General features: G+C 46.1%; 1 protein-coding gene across 2 annotated transcripts in view; it reads right to left on the bottom strand.

The window, feature by feature from the left end:
* The window catches only part of ENOX1 (ecto-NOX disulfide-thiol exchanger 1), a 768733-nt gene extending 752868 nt beyond the window's left edge, over positions 1-15865 (bottom strand). For both annotated transcript variants that reach the window (XM_077297345.1, XM_077297342.1), the window contains exon 1: positions 15580-15865. The gene's annotated coding sequence lies outside the window, so the exon portion shown is untranslated. The remainder of the gene's footprint in view (positions 1-15579) is intronic.
* Between the last annotated feature and the right edge of the window lie 2807 nt (positions 15866-18672).

Consider the following 18672-nt stretch of genomic DNA (forward strand, 5'->3'; position numbering starts at 1 on the left):
ATTTGATTCCTGGCAGTAAATTTCCTAAGGGACGATTATTTAATTTGTCTGTACCCGAGCATGCCGCGATGCGTTCTTATGTCAAGGAATCTTTGGAGAAGGGGCATATTCGTCCATCCTCTTCCCCTCTCGGTGTGGGATTCTTTTTTGTGGCCAAGAAAGACGGGTCTTTGAGACCTTGTATAGACTATCGGCTTCTGAATAAAATCACTGTTAAGTTTCAGTATCCTTTGCCACTATTGTCAGACTTGTTTGCTCGGATTAAGGGTGCCAAGTGGTTCACCAAGATAGATCTTCGTGGGGCGTACAACCTTGTGCGCATTAGGCAGGGAGATGAATGGAAAACTGCATTCAATACGCCCGAAGGTCATTTTGAATACTTGGTGATGCCCTTTGGGCTCTCTAATGCCCCTTCAGTGTTTCAGTCCTTTATGCATGATATCTTCCGGAAGTATCTGGATATATTTTTGATTGTGTATCTGGATGATATTCTAGTTTTCGCGGATGATTGGGATTCTCATGTAAAGCAGGTCAGGATGGTGTTTCAGGTTTTGCGTGATAACGCTTTGTTTGTGAAGGGCTCAAAGTGTCTCTTTGGAGTGCAGAAGGTTTCCTTTTTGGGTTTTATTTTCTCCCCTTCTGCTGTGGAGATGGACCCAGTCAAGGTCCGAGCTATTCATGATTGGACTCAGCCCACTTCTGTTAAGAGTCTTCAGAAGTTCTTGGGGTTTGCTAATTTCTACCGTCGCTTTATTGCTAATTTTTCTAGCGTTGTTAAACCTTTGACGGATATGACCAAGAAAGGTTCTGATGTGGCTAATTGGGCTCCTGCAGCCGTGGAGGCCTTCCAGGAGCTGAAGCACCGGTTTACTTCGGCGCCTGTTTTGTGCCAGCCTGATGTCTCACTTCCCTTTCAGGTTGAAGTGGATGCTTCTGAGATTGGTGCTGGGGCTGTTTTGTCGCAGAGAGGCTCTGGTTGCTCTGTGATGAGACCATGTGCTTTTTTTCTCTAGGAAGTTTTCGCCTGCTGAGCGGAACTATGATGTTGGTAATCGGGAGTTGTTGGCCATGAAGTGGGCATTTGAGGAGTGGCGTCATTGGCTCGAGGGTGCTAAGTATCGTGTGGTGGTCTTGACTGATCACAAGAATCTGATGTATCTCGAGTCTGCTAAGCGCCTGAATCCTAGACAGGCTCGTTGGTCATTGTTTTTCTCTCGTTTTGACTTTGTGGTCTCGTACCTGCCTGGTTCGAAGAATGTTAAGGCTGATGCTCTTTCTAGGAGCTTTGTGCCTGACTCTCCTGGAGTCTCAGAGCCGGCTGGTATTCTTAAAGAGGGAGTAATCGTGTCGGCCATATCTCCTGATTTGCGACGTGTGTTGCAGAGATTTCAGGCTGGTAGACCTGACTCTTGTCCACCCGACAGACTGTTTGTTCCTGATAAATGGACCAGCAAAGTCATTTCCGAGGTTCATTCCTCGGTGTTGGCAGGGCATCCGGGAATTTTTGGTACCCGAGATTTGGTGGCTAGGTCCTTTTGGTGGCCTTCCTTGTCACGGGATGTGCGGTCATTTGTGCAGTCCTGTGGGACTTGTGCTCGGGCTAAGCCTTGTTGTTCTCGTGCTAGCGGGTTGCTTCTGCCCTTGCCCGTCCCGAAGAGGCCTTGGACACACATTTCCATGGATTTCATTTCTGATCTTCCGGTGTCTCAAGGAATGTCTGTCATTTGGGTGGTGTGTGATCGTTTTTCCAAGATGGTCCATTTAGTACCCTTGCCTAAGTTGCCTTCCTCTTCCGATCTGGTTCCTTTGTTTTTTCAGAATGTGGTTCGGTTACACGGCATTCCGGAGAATATCGTGTCCGACAGAGGATCCCAGTTTGTGTCCAGATTCTGGCGATCTTTTTGTGCTAAAATGGGCATTGATTTGTCATTTTCATCTGCCTTCCATCCTCAGACTAATGGTCAAACGGAGCGAACTAATCAGACACTGGAGGCTTATTTGAGATGTTTTGTTTCTGCGGACCAGGATGATTGGGTGACCTTCTTGCCATTGGCGGAGTTTGCCCTTAATAATCGGGCTTATTCCGCTACTTTGGTTTCGCCATTCTTCTGCAACTCTGGTTTTCATCCTCGTTTCTCCTCGGGTCATGTTGAGTCTTCTGACTGTCCTGGGGTGGATTCTGTGGTGGATAGGTTGCAGCGGATTTGGAATCATGTGGTGGACAACTTGAAGTTGTCACAGGAGAAGGCTCAGCGTTTTGCCAACCGCCGCCGCGGTGTGGGCCCCCGACTTCGTGTTGGGGATTTGGTTTGGTTGTCTTCTCGGTATGTCCCTCTGAAGGTTTCCTCTCCTAAGTTTAAGCCTCGCTTTATTGGTCCTTATAAAATTTTGGAAGTTCTTAACCCGGTTTCTTTTCGTTTGGATCTTCCGGTGTCGTTTGCCATTCACAACGTGTTCCATAGGTCTTTGTTGCGGCGGTACGTTGTGCCTGTGGTTCCTGCTGTTGAGCCTCCTGCTCCGGTGTTGGTTGAGGGCGAGTTGGAGTACGTAGTGGAGAAGATCTTGGATTCTCGTCTCTCTAGACGGAGGCTTCAGTATTTGGTCAAATGGAAGGGCTATGGTCAGGAGGATAATTCCTGGGTGGCCGCCTCTGATGTTCATGCGGCCGATTTGGTTCGTGCCTTCCACGCTGCTCATCCTGGTCGCCCTGGTGGTCTTGGTGAGGGTTCGGTGACCCCTCCTTAAAGGGGGGGTACTGTTGTGAACTATACCTTTTGGCTCCCTCTTGTGGTCACTAGTGATTTGGCACTTGGATTGTCTTTTACCAGGTTGGTACTCACCTGCTTCGTTAGACCATGGGTGTTGCTATTTAAACTTCCTGGATTCTCAGTCCAGTGCCTGGCATCGTTGTAATCAGTTCACTTCTGTTTGCTCCTGTCTTCAGGTCCTGGTTCTTTGCAAGATAAGCTAAGTCCTGCTTTCGTACTTTTGATCATTTGCATTGTTCTTATTTTTTGTCCAGCTTGTACAAAATGTGATTCCTGATATCGCTGGAAGCTCTAGGGGGCTGATATTCTCCCCCCACACTGTCAGTCGGTTTGGGGGTTCTTGGATATTCAGCGTGGATATTTTGCAGGGTTTTTTGCTGACCATATAAGTCTTCTTACTATATTCTGCTATTAGTCAGTGGGCCTCTCTTTGCTAAATCTAGTTCATTCTTACGTTTGTCTTTTCTCCTTACCTCACCGTTATTATTTGTTGGGGGCTTGTATTACTTTGGGGTCTTTTCTCTGGAGGCAAGAGAGGTCTTATTTTCCCTGATAGGGTTAGTTAGTTCTCCGGCTGGCGCGAGACGTCTAGGATCAACGTAGGCACGTTCCCCGGCTGCTGTTAGTGTTTGCGCTAGGATCAGGTATATGGTCAGCCTAGTTACCACTTCCCTATGAGCGAGTATTTATGTTTTGCAGACTTTGCGGTAATCTCTGAGGTCCCCTGCCATTGGGACCATAACACACACCCATTCAGAGGACCATAAAACATTAAGACTTCCTTATCTATGAACTGTTCCAATATTTATGGACACAACTGTTTATCACTCTCACATAATAATAATTCTGCTTCACGTCACATGTCTTATCTATGGCATTTTTCTGGGCTGTGTTGTGCATAAATATGTGATTCTTCAGAATTTCTTTTAGTCTATGCCTGATGAAGAGGCCTGAGTAGTGTCGAAAGCTTGCAATTTGTTACCATCTTTTCAGTTAGCCATTATAAGTATCTCCACCCTTACCTTATATCAGTAGTGCCACCCAGAGGAAGCAAGGGGCATACTGCATGCTCTGCCCACCCTTTGTTGTGCATGAGGAAATAACTATATAGTACACCGACTACTGGAGCCAAATTACTGTTTCGATCCCTTTCCCTAAGGCTAGTTTCACACTAGCGTTAACTGCAATACGTCGCAAATGCGTCGTTTTTGCGAAACGCCGCATCCAGCAAAAGTTTTTGCTGGATACGTTGTTTCGTCATAGAGTAACATTAGCGACGCATTTGCGACGCATTTGCGACGCATTTCCAAACGGTGAATGCGTTTGGCGGCGTTTGGGCGTATGGTAGCGGTCCGTCGGGAGAAAAAAACGTTACATGTAACGTTTTTTGCTCCCGACGGTCCGCTTTTTCCGACCGCGCATGCGCAGTCGGAACTCCGCCCCCACCTCCCCGCACTTCCCCGCACATCACAATGGGGCAGCGGATGCGTGGGAAATATGCATCCGCTGCCCCCGTTGTGCGGCGGAGACCACACTAGCGTCGGGAACGTCGGCCCGACGCGCAGCGACGGGTTGTTCCCGACGCTAGTGTGAAAGTAGCCTTAGAATACAATTTACAAGTTGGTTAAAGAATGAGAGACCGTTCAGCTGTTACAAAAAGGTACATTAAATACCCCCAAAATACAAGTTATTTGCAGGTCAGATTTCCATAAGAAGTCCTTGCAACGCAAACTTTGTGAACTCAAATGTAAAAGTATTTAGGTTCATGTGGGGATCCTTCACTCTTTACAGAGACAAAACAAGGATATTAAAAAAAAAAAAAGCACATTAATGCAAATATTGCCACAGTTATACCAGGATATGCTGAGCTGTCTGAACATGTAAACCGAAAAAACCAGCACAATGTGACAATGCCTGTCTACTAGCTGTGGTCACATGAACTGCCACACATATGATTGTGGAATGTTGTAAGTCAAAAATCTATCCTTGTAAACTCAGACCAAACCGTTGTACTACAGATCTGCTCCAAAGTGGTTTTTAACATCACAGCCAAAAGATTCCCGGCTTCTCACAAGGTATTAAGAGGTGATCGGTGACATCTGCTGTGTTACTGAATAGAGATTTATAAATGTTCTTATTGCTGTGTTAATCAGTTTTGTTGCAATATAAAACATGACTTTTTACGTGAATGCAGTTCTCAATAGGGAAATATCAGTTTTGCGGCCTTTAGTATAATTAGGTAGCACTACCACCGGGTGTACAGTAAATTACACCTACCGCCTCACCAACGCCGGAGCTGCTGCAACCCCCGACCTATTGTCTCCTTCCCCACCATCCTGTAGAATGTAAGCCCGCAAGGGCAGGGTCCTCACCCTCCATATCAGTCTGTCATTGTTAGTTTGTTACTGTAAGTGATATCTGTAATTTGTATGTAATCCATTCTCATGTACAGCACCATGGAATCAATGGTGCTATATAAATAAATAATAATATATGTGTCTGCATGTCCCCCTCCCCCACCAACATTCAGAAATAAATGTGTTAGTTTAGGTACAGACACAATCTAAAGTAGCAGAAATGTCAGCGTACAATGAGTATACAGTGCTACTATCCACACGACAAGGCCACATATTTTAGATAAGGTGCTCTGGCAGTAAATCCTCACTGGTAATAAATACATTTTATACAAGCACTGGAGACCTCCCATCACAGCTTCCAAGAAATGCCTGCTAAATATATTCTGCTGGTCCCAGTATAGATCTGTTGCTCCATACTCCATAACAGAGGGTCTAATTATCTGACCAGGTGTATTCAATACTGTGACAGTGAAGGGAGGTCCGAACCACGGAACTGATTGATTCCGAGTCCTGTCCTCCAACGTGAACCATTCACATAGGTATCGCGAGTGAGTTTAGCTTTTACACAGCATTGGATGACTACTAGTGTTGATGAAAAAGTGATGTTTTGGTATAGAAATGTAGTAATTAACAGATGGTGTCATATTTATGATGGGACATTTTACCAAGTGGTATTTGTCATTTTGCCATCAATTTACATTAAGTGTAACTTGGCAAAACTAAGGGCCTGCACATTGCTCCTGACACATCGTAGCGGTTCACATACAGTTGTGCAGAGGCTATATAAATTTGGCACTAGGCCTAAGGTTTTAGGGTGCGATTCATCAAAAGTTGTCAACAGAATTCTGGTGTAAAAAAAGTTCAAAAGTTGCCACATTTTTGCGCAGCACAAGACTGCGTGACTTTTGGCGTCTCCACCCATTTTGCCCAGTGCCAATATAGTGAATGGAGATGGAGGGGGACAGTGGCGGGATGGTGGCGTGGCGACACCGTTTGTCAGGTTCATGATGAGCGGCAACATTCGCAATGCTACAAATCTTACTCCAACAGGGACTGCGCTCGTCATTTCCCACCTTGCCCGATTCATTAAGAGGCACGCACCCCTTAATAAATCAGGAGCCTCACACTCCACACCGCCCCTCATCGAAACCGGCATGAAAAACGCCATTCTTGATGAATATGACATCGCTTACAAAGTATTTATCCCAAAAGTTTGCGTAAATTGCCCAAATGTTTTTACAATAGAAAACTGGATGTCGGCCATTGGAAAAATGACAGGTTGACCAAGGAGGTGCTATGATTATCCCTGTGGCAATCTGATTTTTTTATTCACCCACTGTACATTATATCAGCTCCATTAGACAATTTCTCAGGCTGAAACGTCAACGGATAGAGAACTTTTTTTTATCACTTAGAAGGGCAGTTTCTGGAAGTAGGACTAGATGGTTGAGATCTTCATGGCTTATGTTAAAGGGGTTGTCTGATCATAAGATCATCCAACACCCAGCATGAGGCTATGTGCATACGTCCGGAAAGTATGCAGAAATTTCCTGAGAAAATCCTGAGGTTTTCCGCACGCGTTTTTGTCGCGTAATTTGCGCGGATTTCTCGCTTTTTTTCCCGGAGGTTCCTAATGCAATAATATAGTGAGAAATTCCCTTAAAATCCGCAAAATTAATGAACATGCTGCATATTTTGCGCAACATGTGCACAAAAATTGCGGAAACCATTAAAAATTATGGGATGCTTAATGTATGCATTTTTTAAGCGTTTGTGCGGCGGAAAGCAACCGAAAAAACGTGCAAAAAACACGAAAAATCTGCGAATAATCCAGGACGTGTGCACATAGCATTACAATGAGCTATGAGAACTGCTAGCAGCTGATCGGTGGGGTGGCGGGTGTGATTTTGATGACCTATCCTGAGGATATAGTATCATGATCAGGTGCTGTTTATGCCATTACGGTGTAAAAGAAAAACTGTATTTTTTGTTCATAGCGACCAATCAAAGTGCAGCTTTCATTTTGTATTCTACTCTTGAAAAATGAAAACTGCACAGTGACTGGCAACAAAGATATGTTTGTTTTTACCAGTTTTTATAAATCTGACACAGTTTTTGCTAAAATAAAAAGGAATCAAATGCAGTAAAAATGTTACATCACATAAAATGTTACAACTGAAATCTAAATAATGCTTTTAGACTTCTCTGGGAACATATAAGCATTGAGTATAACACAAAGGTAAAATTAGCTTTCTACTCGACCTGATCTTAAGAATCCACATGACACCCCATGGTGAAGTCACAAATGACATGTCAACAAACCGAGCTTGTGACTCATGGGAAGGGGAACTACTGTGCACATAATTACATGATTGGCATGTGCCGCTGCCAGCAGAGCATCTATAGCACACCTCGCAGTGATTTACATTAGTGCCAAAAGGCAGCACCACTGCGGCCACCGCAGAGCACAGGATATGCAGAAGAAAAGGATATATAGAGATTTCTTAGCAGTAATGTATTTAGGATTTTGCTTTTAGATATATTCACAGGTGGGAAAAGCTTTCTTGGTGCCCAAGTTGCAGATAAAATCCACAGCGGATTACAGTACAAGGCAAGGAAATTTTATAAGCCTCGTCCACAGGAGGAAATTCCACTGTAGTGTGAATTTTCACATATTCTGGCTATTCATCTTTTTGCCACTGATTTTACCCGTTTTAGTGAATCCTTTAGTGAATCGTTATCAAAATCCGCAATGTGACACATAAGGATTTTACCGCACTTCAGAAAAATCCGCAATGTGTGGACTTACGGGCTCGCTCCCATTTGCAATTAAATAATTAAATCGGACGAATGCTACCTGATTAAAAATCTGATTGCATTCGTACCAATTTAATCCTATGCTTGTGGCCTCATTGGCGTTTTATTTTTCCTGATTGGATCGCAATGGGATGGGAAACTAAACTTGGCTCCAGCTCTGCTGCGAGTGTGAGCCGAGTGTCAGCAGGCTGTGAAACATCGCTCTGCACTCGGATATCAGGTGAGTGCAGTAAGATTCCCTTGGACGCCGGCAATGAATGGGATGGACACATTAATTTCGCACCTGTGCTCTGATTCTCTGATGCGAGAGGATAGGAGCACAGATAACTGACACTCGGCTCACACTCGCAGAGCTGGAGCCGAGTGTCATTAGCATATCGCATCCCATGCTCTCGGATCAGATGTGATTAATGCTAATATGACTCCGGCCTAACTGAGTTACAGAGCTTACAGTTTCTGTAAGCCAAAACCATGAGTGGGTGAAAAATGCAGAAGTGGTGATGTGTTTCTATAATTTTCCTCTAAGGCTATGTGCACACGTAAGAAAAGAGGTGCAGAATTTTCTGCACAAACTCCGCAGCTCCTGGCAGAATCCGCAGCCGCGGAATTGCTGCGGATTTTCTGCAGATTTTGCCACTGCGGATTTTTTAACATGGAGGGGTGCAGAAACGCTGCAGATCCGCACAAAAGAAGTGACATGCATTTCTTTGAAATCAGCAGCAATTCCGCACTGATTTTTCCGCACCATGTGCACAGCTATTTTTTTTTCCCCATTGACTAACATTATACTGTAAATCACAGTGTGGATCTGCAGCGTTTCTGCGCGGAAAAAAACACTACGGATCCGCACTAAGGTGATATGCACACGTTGCAGATTTGACTGTGGAATTCTCTGTGCAGATTCTGCATTTCTTGGCAGAAAACGCAGGTCAGAATCTGCTCCTCTTTTTGGTATGTGCACACGTTGCAGATTTTTGTGCGGATTTCTTCCTTTTTTTTCCCCCTGCAGATTTCTATTATGGAATGGGTGCAGAAACGCAGCAGATCTGCAAAAAGAATTGACGTGGTCCTTTTTTGAATCTGCTGCATTTTCCTTGCAGATTTTCCCTCACCATTAGCACAGTAATTTTTTTTGCCATTGATTTACATTGTACTGTAAATCACTTGCGGATCTGCAGCGGAAAAAAAAAGCTGCAGATCTGCAGGAAATCTGCAACGTGTGCACATACCCATAATCCGCATCATGTGCACACAGCCTCAGGCCACGTGCACACGTTGAGTATTTGGTGAGTTTTTTACCTCAACATTTGTAAGTCAAAACCAGGAGTGGAACATTTGCGTGTTTCACTGCTGGTGGTGGACGTGTTTCTATTATACTTTAACCTCTGATTGTTCCACTCCTGGTTTTGGCTTACAAATGCTGAGGTAAGAAAGTCACCAAATACTCAACGTGTGCACGTGGCCTTAGAGGAAACGTATCTTAGAAACACGTCACCATTTCTGCATTTATCACCGACTCCTGGTTTTGGCTTACAAATACTGAGGTAAAAAACTCACCAAATACTCAGTGTGTAATTGTGGCCTAGAGTTTAGTTCCACATTTGGAAAACTGATCCACAATGGACTTTAAGTCTGTAGTGTGATGGAACCAAAGAGAGTATAGGCTGTGGCATCCTCACAATCCCAGGGCTGGTCATGACCTCCCTCTTACCGATGGCACCACTCCATTTCTTAACTCAGCAGCTGCAAACACTACCGTAATCAGGATTATCATCTTCCTATCCATAAAAGGTCAGTTTCCTGGAAATAAAACATTGTATACCTATGCAATAGTCATGTGTACTGTATATCTACAATAGTTCAAGGCATTGACCAATCCCTTTTAAACATGTGCTGTGCTTCACTGGAGAAGATACAGTAGGGGTACTTTCAAATTGCGTTCTGGCACCTGTTTCATGGCCCCGACGGGGCTTATGTCTAACCCCCCCAGCAAAAAAGGATTCAGACGTATAATGTGTGCCGGCAGATCAAACGTGCAATCTGACGTGTATCATTTTCGGGAGCGTACACCTACCGTACTAGAGGTGGACCCTCAGATCAGAAGTAGTAGACTGCATCCGAGAGTCCGCCTCCAGTAGGTGTACACTCCTGAAAATGGTGGCAGAGAAAACGTTTGCTCTGCCGGCACTAGACTACAGTCTATGGTCCATCATGGTCCTGTCAGCGCATATGTCCGGATCTCATTTTGCTGGGCGTTCGATGGGGCCACCGAACGGGTGCCAGAATGCAATGTGAAAATACCCTAAGTGAACCAGGTGAAACAATTGACTCCTATCTGCTTTTCATACTGTTGTTCATGGCAAGTAAAGTATATAAATGTATCCTAGATCAAATATAGCCTATTTTTTCACTTGAAGCAGCAATGATTATGTTGTAACTTAATCCTATTATGACCCAATTCAATGAAAAAGACAATTATGCTCTGAACAGTTGAAGGAAAGAGGAAGATTATGACGAGCAGCGAGATGAATGTGTACTATCACAGAAATCATAAACAAGCCATCAAGAAGCCTGAAGAGTCAAACAGAAGATATTTATATAGCTGCCAAGAGTAAAAATGCACCTGGCTGCACTTAAAGAAACACTCCAGTAGGGAGACACGACCCTTAGCCACAATGCTATGTTTAAAGAGTTGCAGCATCCCAACATTGGGGACTAGTGGGCCACCAGTGTGTAGGTGTGCTAGTGAAGACATTCTGGAAGAATCCCTAATGAATGATCAGACTCAGTTTCGTTTTGTTTTTTTGTACTCAAAAATGCATATCGACCAATTTTTTTTTTTATCAAAGCCTTAGGGATTTAATGAAATCCCGTCTCCACTGTGCATTAAAAAACGCATGCGTTTTTCTCGCAAAAACGCACATGCGGTGCGTTTTTTCAGAATGCAGCATGTTGCTACAATGAGCAAAACACGCAGGAACACCGCAGGTGACCTGCCAGTGACCTCAGGTGCATTTTTGGTCAGGATTTTACCTGCATAAAATCCTGACCAAAGCCTGAAGCAAACCTGACCGTGGACACATACCCTTAGGGTACGTGTCCACGTTCCGGATGGCCGGCGGTATCGTCGGAGCGGCAAACCCGCTCGGCGCTAAGCCCCGCCCCCTTCTGGGACGCGATGATGCCGGATGTGTTCATTGAACACATCCGGGCTCATCGCACCCCTCGCATAGGGCCCTGTGTTATTCCTTGCGGCGGCGCAGCGTCACCGCAAGGAACACGGACATGCTGCGATCTTAAAAGACGCGCAGCATGTCCAGAGTCGCAGGGCCGACGGATGCGCGTTTCCATGCATAGTGGACACGAGATTTCAAAAAATCCCCTCCACTATGCTGGAACATCTGGATGCTGCGTGTTTGACGCTGCGGCCCCACGCAGCGTCAAACACGCAGCGTTTCCTGAACGTGGACACGTACCCTACAAAAAGGATATTCCCCTTACTAAAAATGATAGCATAGTGAGATGGCATATCATGTGGGCAGCACGTTATAGAGCAGAATGATACATAGTTTTGTTGGAAGAGATTTAGCAGACCTTGTAACATTTTTCTTCAATGCACCATTCCAATCGCTTTTATAGCAGCGCTGGAGTGGTACTACTAATGTAAGGCAATAAATTTCCAAAAAGAATGATGAATGAATGAATGGCACCAGGGGAATATATACTAGTAGACAAAAGATCCCTATTTAAACCGGTAGCTAGCGGTATGAAGCAATGGGTATATGGTGCTCAGCATCAAAAAAGCATAAGAAAGTGATGCGGCACTCACTCGTGTGCAGTAAAAACGAAGTCCTTTATTGTACCATTACAAGGCTAAGAACATTGTCCATAGGGACGGCAGGTGTGAATAGGGATGCGGGGACAGAGAGACGGACGACCCTTTGAAGCGCTTGCCACGCGAAACAGCTGTTGTCCGTCTCTCCTTCCCCGCATCCCTATGCACACCTGCCGTCCCTCTGTAATTATTTTTTTTTATCCATAAAGGAAAAACACTGATGACACGCTGATGGAAAAACACTGATGGCACGCTGATGGAAAAACACTGATGGCACGCTGATGGAAAAACACTGATGGCACGCTGATGGAAAAACACTGATGGCACGCTGATGGAAAAACACTGATGGCACGCTGATGGAAAAACACTGATGGCACGCTGATGGAAAAACACTGATGGCACGCTGATGGAAAAACACTGATGGCACGCTGATGGACAAAGACTGATGGCACACTGATGGACAAAGACTGATGGCACACTGATGGACAAAGTCTGATGGCACCACTGGCGTTTTTTCACACGTATTAAAAGACCGGCTTATGAAGGAAGCCTTAGGTTCTGTACTACAAAGATGTAGGCACTCTATGACCAATTCAATAATTTGTAAAGCGCTTGTATGGATGATGTCTAAAAGTAGAAAAAAGTACAGTGCATATTATATTGGGCTCCACATATCAATAGTGTCATGATTGTTGCAATGCTACTGAACATGACGGCATCTGCATCATACTTCAGAAATTATAGAACTAGAAGGAACCAGCCTGATCACAATACAATCTGACTGGCTTCAGAAATATGTAAAGGAGGGGAAATCTGACAACTTCCATTGATAGAACTGGAACACATTTCAACTGCCATATGCCTATCATTGCCATTTTTCTGTCACAGATTGATACGTGAGCCCCACTGGGTCTTAAGCAAAAGTTAGCAATGGATTCAACACAGAAGCAGCTCTGTCACATCGGATTCATTTGACGCTTCAGGTTGACAGAGCGGCTGGCACACTGACTGGCTCAAAATAACAACATTAATTTTCCTAGGAAAAGTATGAAACACTTACAATATACTGAGTAGAGCATTTTTTAACAATAGAGCTTTTTTTCCTGAAATCTAAACTAAAATATTAGGTATAATGTCCAATATAAAGATATACTGAGCAATATTTCCAGAAAAGTTACGTTAGGCCGCATTCACACATCCATTTCCATTTTTACATTTGATTGTTTCTCTCTGTTTTGCCTCTGTTTTGTTTTCTTTTTGTTTCTCATCTGTTTTAAAAACTGTAGCAAGTAGAATGTCTGAGCTTTTCTTTTTTTTAATTGACGTTTAGCAATGAATCGGTTACAAATGATGAAACACTTTACAAAGAACCGAATCACAAAAAAGTCTTCTGTATTTAAGCTGTATTTATGGTATCCCCCTAACGGATGAGAATAGGACCTGCTCCGAGTCCACAGATCGGGCAAATGGATCAGTTTTTGATAGCAGGAGTGTATATGGATCAATGAAACTCTTTGGGTCCGCGTGTTGTCCATTTCAAAAATGGGCATCGCACATGGATGTGTGAATGTAGCCTTATAAGCTCCATGCTCCAGCGTGAGGACACTGTACGACCAATCAAGTAAATATAGAAATGAATCCATTAAAATAGTATCGTGCACGGTTTGTAATACCCCACCATATGCTGCATACATCTGCTTTATACTAATAGGCTGGTTAAAGCATTTCTTGGTTCCATAAATTATGCCTGTTCTATAGAGAACACAGTTAATTGTAATTTTCATGATATTAATAACTTCATGCGATAAAATAATGCTCCACTACTTCTTCCTTTCCAGTATTCCCATCCAAGCCCCCTCTGCTGAAACTGCCCAATAGAAGCAGATTAGGTACCCCTAGAGCCATTGCATCTACCCCTGGTTGACAATGTAGACATTAGATTACCAGCTCCTCTGGACCAAATGACAGCACTTGAAAGATTCTACTGGCTTATTCTGGGGCTGCTGGGTTCCATCATGGTGTCTATACCTTTGACATACGAATAAAGCAGCATGCATCCTTGTTCTTTCTGTCAAAAAGATGGACACCATGATGGTCTATGACAGAAGCTGCTGAGAGCACCTCCAACACAGATGTGAACAAAGCCAAACCTTTTAAGAGATTTCTGCCCATAAACGTAATCATATGCAAACAATACGTAGGTTCTGGGGCTGTGCAGATGCTCACACCATGTGGCCAAACATTTGTGAGGTTATAGCCATACACATATTCCTCAGTGTGAAACCTTAAAACATCTTCAGTAGCTTGATATTAAGTGCCCTTTAGTATCACATAAGCAAAAATAATATATATATTTATGTGGCTACTGAAGATTTTTTAAGATTTCACCATGAGGAACATATATATATATATATATTCACTATAAAACTGGGTAAACCCTGCTAGACACCTTTATCTGCAGAAGCCACCTGTGACTTTGTGCGGCCATGGTACGTTGTGCCCGGTTACCACCCCAGCTCTGCTACCTCTAGGACTTGCAGACTACAGTAGTAGTCCGTGACTGGAGTAGTGAAGGATGGCAGGATGCACACACTGATTGATGGCAAATGCCTTTTTAGCAGAGGGAACAAGTGTGCGGAGAATTACTAACCTTATTACAGAGGTAATATGAACAGAGAACAATGCTGAGAGACACACAGGCAATTAGGTGGGATTCATCGCGCGGCATTAAAAGGGATATGCATATTTTATGGCGTATACGAGGTGGCATGATTTCCAACAAGGCAGAGACTAAGTCACCACTGCACTGTTAACAGCAGTAAATAAATTCAGCCCTATAATACCCAGGAAAGGAACTTCTAACAACTTTTTCTACAATGGACACACACGAGTTTGTGATAACACCGCGTGCCCCAGTGACCAGGTGTTCTATTCTGGAGAACACAGATTTCATGTGGTCCTTTAGCTATTCCATAGGGGACCTATAGGAGCCGCAGGCGTAGGAAGAGGTTAATGGGAAGAAGTCTGTGGCTGCACATACATGAGTGAGGAGCAGCTCCTCAGCTAAGGGGACAATGCCAGATGGAGATAAGCGCGTGCCAGTGACAGCCATGCCAATCACCTACACTCTCACCGGCTGAGATGTCATCTGGCGCAGCACCGGTAACCGGCCACCGTCCAGATGTCAGCACTAATAGAGCTGTATCTCCAGCAATGCCAATCACCCGAGGGCATCCTGTGACATATCACCCTTTATCTCTGGAGGGGTTAGGAATGCAAGCTATTGTTCTCTGTGAGCAGCCATTCTAGGGTCTTATTGGAGTGATCTTCAATGAAAAGTCCAGAAACAATATCTGTCCCCCACCAGTTTCCCTCCAGGTGTGGTCTCCTGTGCATACACAGTAGCGCCTGATGGCAGCCGGAGGGCTCCTTTCTGTAAACCACCACTATAGGAACAAGTGCCGGTCCCGACAGCTGACTCCTGCGTGCACACAGTGCATCTGCAGCTCCTGCACACAGCTAGCAGGCAGGTGGGTGTGAGCAGTCCGCAGGACAGGTGCCCACACAGGGCGCCCACTGCTGCCAGTCCTGAGCCCCACACGTGTTGGCCAGCAGACATATCACTTGCCAAGTAGAGAACTATCCCGGTCACTGGGGGACCAGACAAAGGAGAAACTTTCTCGGGTGCTATCAGGGCGGAGACGGGTGGTACCGGGGAATGTGGCAGCGGGCACCGCGGGAGCTGCCGGGACGGAGGACCGTAGGGAAGCGAGCAGTACGGCGATGCTGCTGTCACTCCTACCTTTGTGCCAGTGCTGTGCCCTCCTCCCGTCCTCGCAGCCTGAAGAAAGGAGCTTGTCCCGGCCCCCGAGACTGAGCGGCTGGAAATGCTGCAGACTGACGCCCCGTGGCGGCGACCCTGGGAGCAGGGAGAGAGATGAGCCGGCAGAAGGGGGAAGCACGACCGAGAGCCACTCATAAACAATGCCAGCCGGGAGGAGGAGGGACGCCGCCGCCACCACCGCTGCTGCTGCTGCTGCTGCCTGCCGGAGAGGAGGAAAGCCTGGGCTGGACTTCCAGGCGGGCGCCTATCAGAGCTGCTGCAGGCAGGAGGGCATCACATCGCTCACACACGGATTACACATCATTACACCCACCAGCCAAGGTCAGCCTGGCATCTGATGATCACTGTGCCAACTGACACTTATATGTCCACACATAGAGTCACCCTGCCTGACCACTGACAAGGTGCCAGGCTTTATGTGCAGGATAGACCATGGGCACAAGAAACTTCCCTAAAAATCATGAACCAACATTTCCCAGTAACCTAGTGCCCCTTATATAGAAAGGCTAATAAGGAGAATTGTTTATGACGAAATTGTCCATTGGTGACAAGTGAGGTTAAGGGCTCATTCACATTGGGGTAATGAAATGCGGATGCATAAGGCTCCAGTGCTGGCAGAGTCCGTTCACAACCTATGAAGCGGGATAGGTCACAGCCATACCCCTGTGTCACCACGTATGCAGCGGGATAGGTCACGGCCATACCCCTGTGTCACCACGTATGCAGGGGGATAGGTCACGGCCATACCCCTGTGTCACCACGTATGCAGCGGGATAGGTCACGGCCATACCCCTGTGTCACCACGTATGCAGCGGGATAGGTCACGGCCATACCCCTGTGTCACCACGTATGCAGCGGGATAGGTCACAGCCATACCCCTGTGTCACCACGTATGCAGCGGGATAGGTCGCGGCCATACCCCTGTGTCACCACGTATGCAGCAGGATAGGTCACAGCCATACCCCTGTGTCACCACGTATGCAGCGGGATAGGTCACGGCCATACCCCTGTGTCACCACGTATGCAGCGGGATAGGTCACGGCCATACCCCTGTGTCACCACGTATGCAGCGGGATAGGTCGTGGCCATAGCCCTGTGTCACCACGTATGCAGCGGGATAGGTCGCGGCCATACCCCTGTGTCACCACGTATGCAGTGGGATAGGTCACGGCCATACCCCTGTGTCACTACGTATACAGTGGGATAGGTCGCGACCATACTCCTCTGTCACCACTTATGCAGCGGGATAGGTCGCGGCCATACCCCTGTGTCACCACGTATGCAGCGGGATAGGTCGCGGCCATACCCCTGTGTGTCAGGACTCTGAACATTTTTTATTACCTTTTGTGCATTACTGCCCTTTTCCAAGATGGCATCTTTGGTCTCATGTCCACTGTGTCTTCCTGCTATAAAACTCCACCCCAGCCTTCAGTCTGTGCTAGAGTATTCTGCCTTGCATCGAGCTCCTGACTCTGGTGACTCCCTGGCTATATACCTGCTCCTGTGAACCTGTGTGGTGATCCTGCTACTCTGCTCTGAGTTCCTGCTGCATACACCAGTTTCCAGTAATCCTCCTTCATCTGCTGCTCGTGTTTACTTCCATCTGCATTTGCTGGACATGTCAGCTGTTGCTGCTCTGCAAAAACCTCAGAATACTACCCAGGCCTCCCTGGTTGAGCTAAGGCTACGTTCACATTTGCGGTCAGCGCCGCAGTGTCGGGCGCCGCAGCGTCGCCGCATGCGTCATGCGCCCCTATATTTAACATGGGGGCGCATGGACATGCGTTGTGCTGCGTTTTGCGCCGCATGGCCGCAAGCGTTGGACGCAAGAAACGCTTCAAGTTGCATTTTTTTTGCGTCCAACTTTCGGCCAAAAAGGACGCATGCGGCGCAAAACGCAGCGTTTTAGCGTGCGTTTTGCCGCGTTTTTGTTTGCGTTGTGCGCTGCGGCGCCGACGCGGCGCACAACGCAAATGTGAACGTAGCCTAAGATATTATTTGAACTGCCTTATAAGCATAGCTATCTGTGTTTGGACTAAAACAAGGACTTATTCGTGTCAAGTATCCTCAAGAATTATTGTGCTTCATAGACTTTCTGCGTGATTGCATTTTCCTCTGAAGTTTCCTATATACTGCTAAGCTGCGTTTTATATTTACCCCAAGTGTTGTGGACTTGAGTTTCTCTCTGCACCTGTTTGAATCACCGTGTGATAATATTAATATAGACTTTACCACTTATAAAACTGTGTCCTGTAGTTGTCTTGTTCCACGCAAAGAGTCTCCTGAGTTATCCCCTATAATTATTACACTGTGTCACCACGTATGCAGCATAATAGGTCACGGCCATATCCCTGTATCACCATGTATGCAGCAGAATAGGTCGCGGCCATATCCCAGTGTCACCACATATGCAGCAGAATAGATCACAGCCATACCCCTGTGTCACCACGTATGCAGCGGGACAGGTCGCGGCCATACCCCTGTGTCACCACGTATGCAGCGGGATAGGTCACAGCCATATCCCTGTGTCACCACGTATGCAGCGGGATAGGTCGCAGCCATACCCCTGTGTCACCACGTATGCAGCGGGATAGGTCACAGCCATATCCCTGTGTCACCACGTATGCAGCGGGATAGGTCGCAGCCATATCCCTGTGTCACCACGTATGCATCGGGATAGGTCGCGGCCATATCCCTGTGTCACCACGTATGCAGCGGGATAAGTCGCGGCCATATCCCTGTGTCACCACGTATGCATCGGGATAGGTCGCGGCCATATCCCTGTGTCACCACGTATGCAGCGGGATTGGTCGCGGCCATACCCCTGTGTCACAGTCACCATGGTTTTTGCTGTATGGAATAGAAAGGCGTGATATGTTTCCCCATACAGTAACATCCTATGCAGTATAGTAAGAGTCCTCATGGGAGGCTGAGGCCATTGTAGCAGCTCAGTCAAGGCCAAAAGTTGTGAAAGGGAAACAATTTTTCGTTTTCCCAAAGTTTGTTGCTTCAGTGTTTTTAGATCTTTTAATCAGATGTTTCTAGTTTCTA

The sequence above is a fragment of the Ranitomeya variabilis genome, chromosome 3, assembly GCF_051348905.1.
Source record: "Ranitomeya variabilis isolate aRanVar5 chromosome 3, aRanVar5.hap1, whole genome shotgun sequence".
NCBI lineage: Eukaryota > Metazoa > Chordata > Amphibia > Anura > Dendrobatidae > Ranitomeya > Ranitomeya variabilis.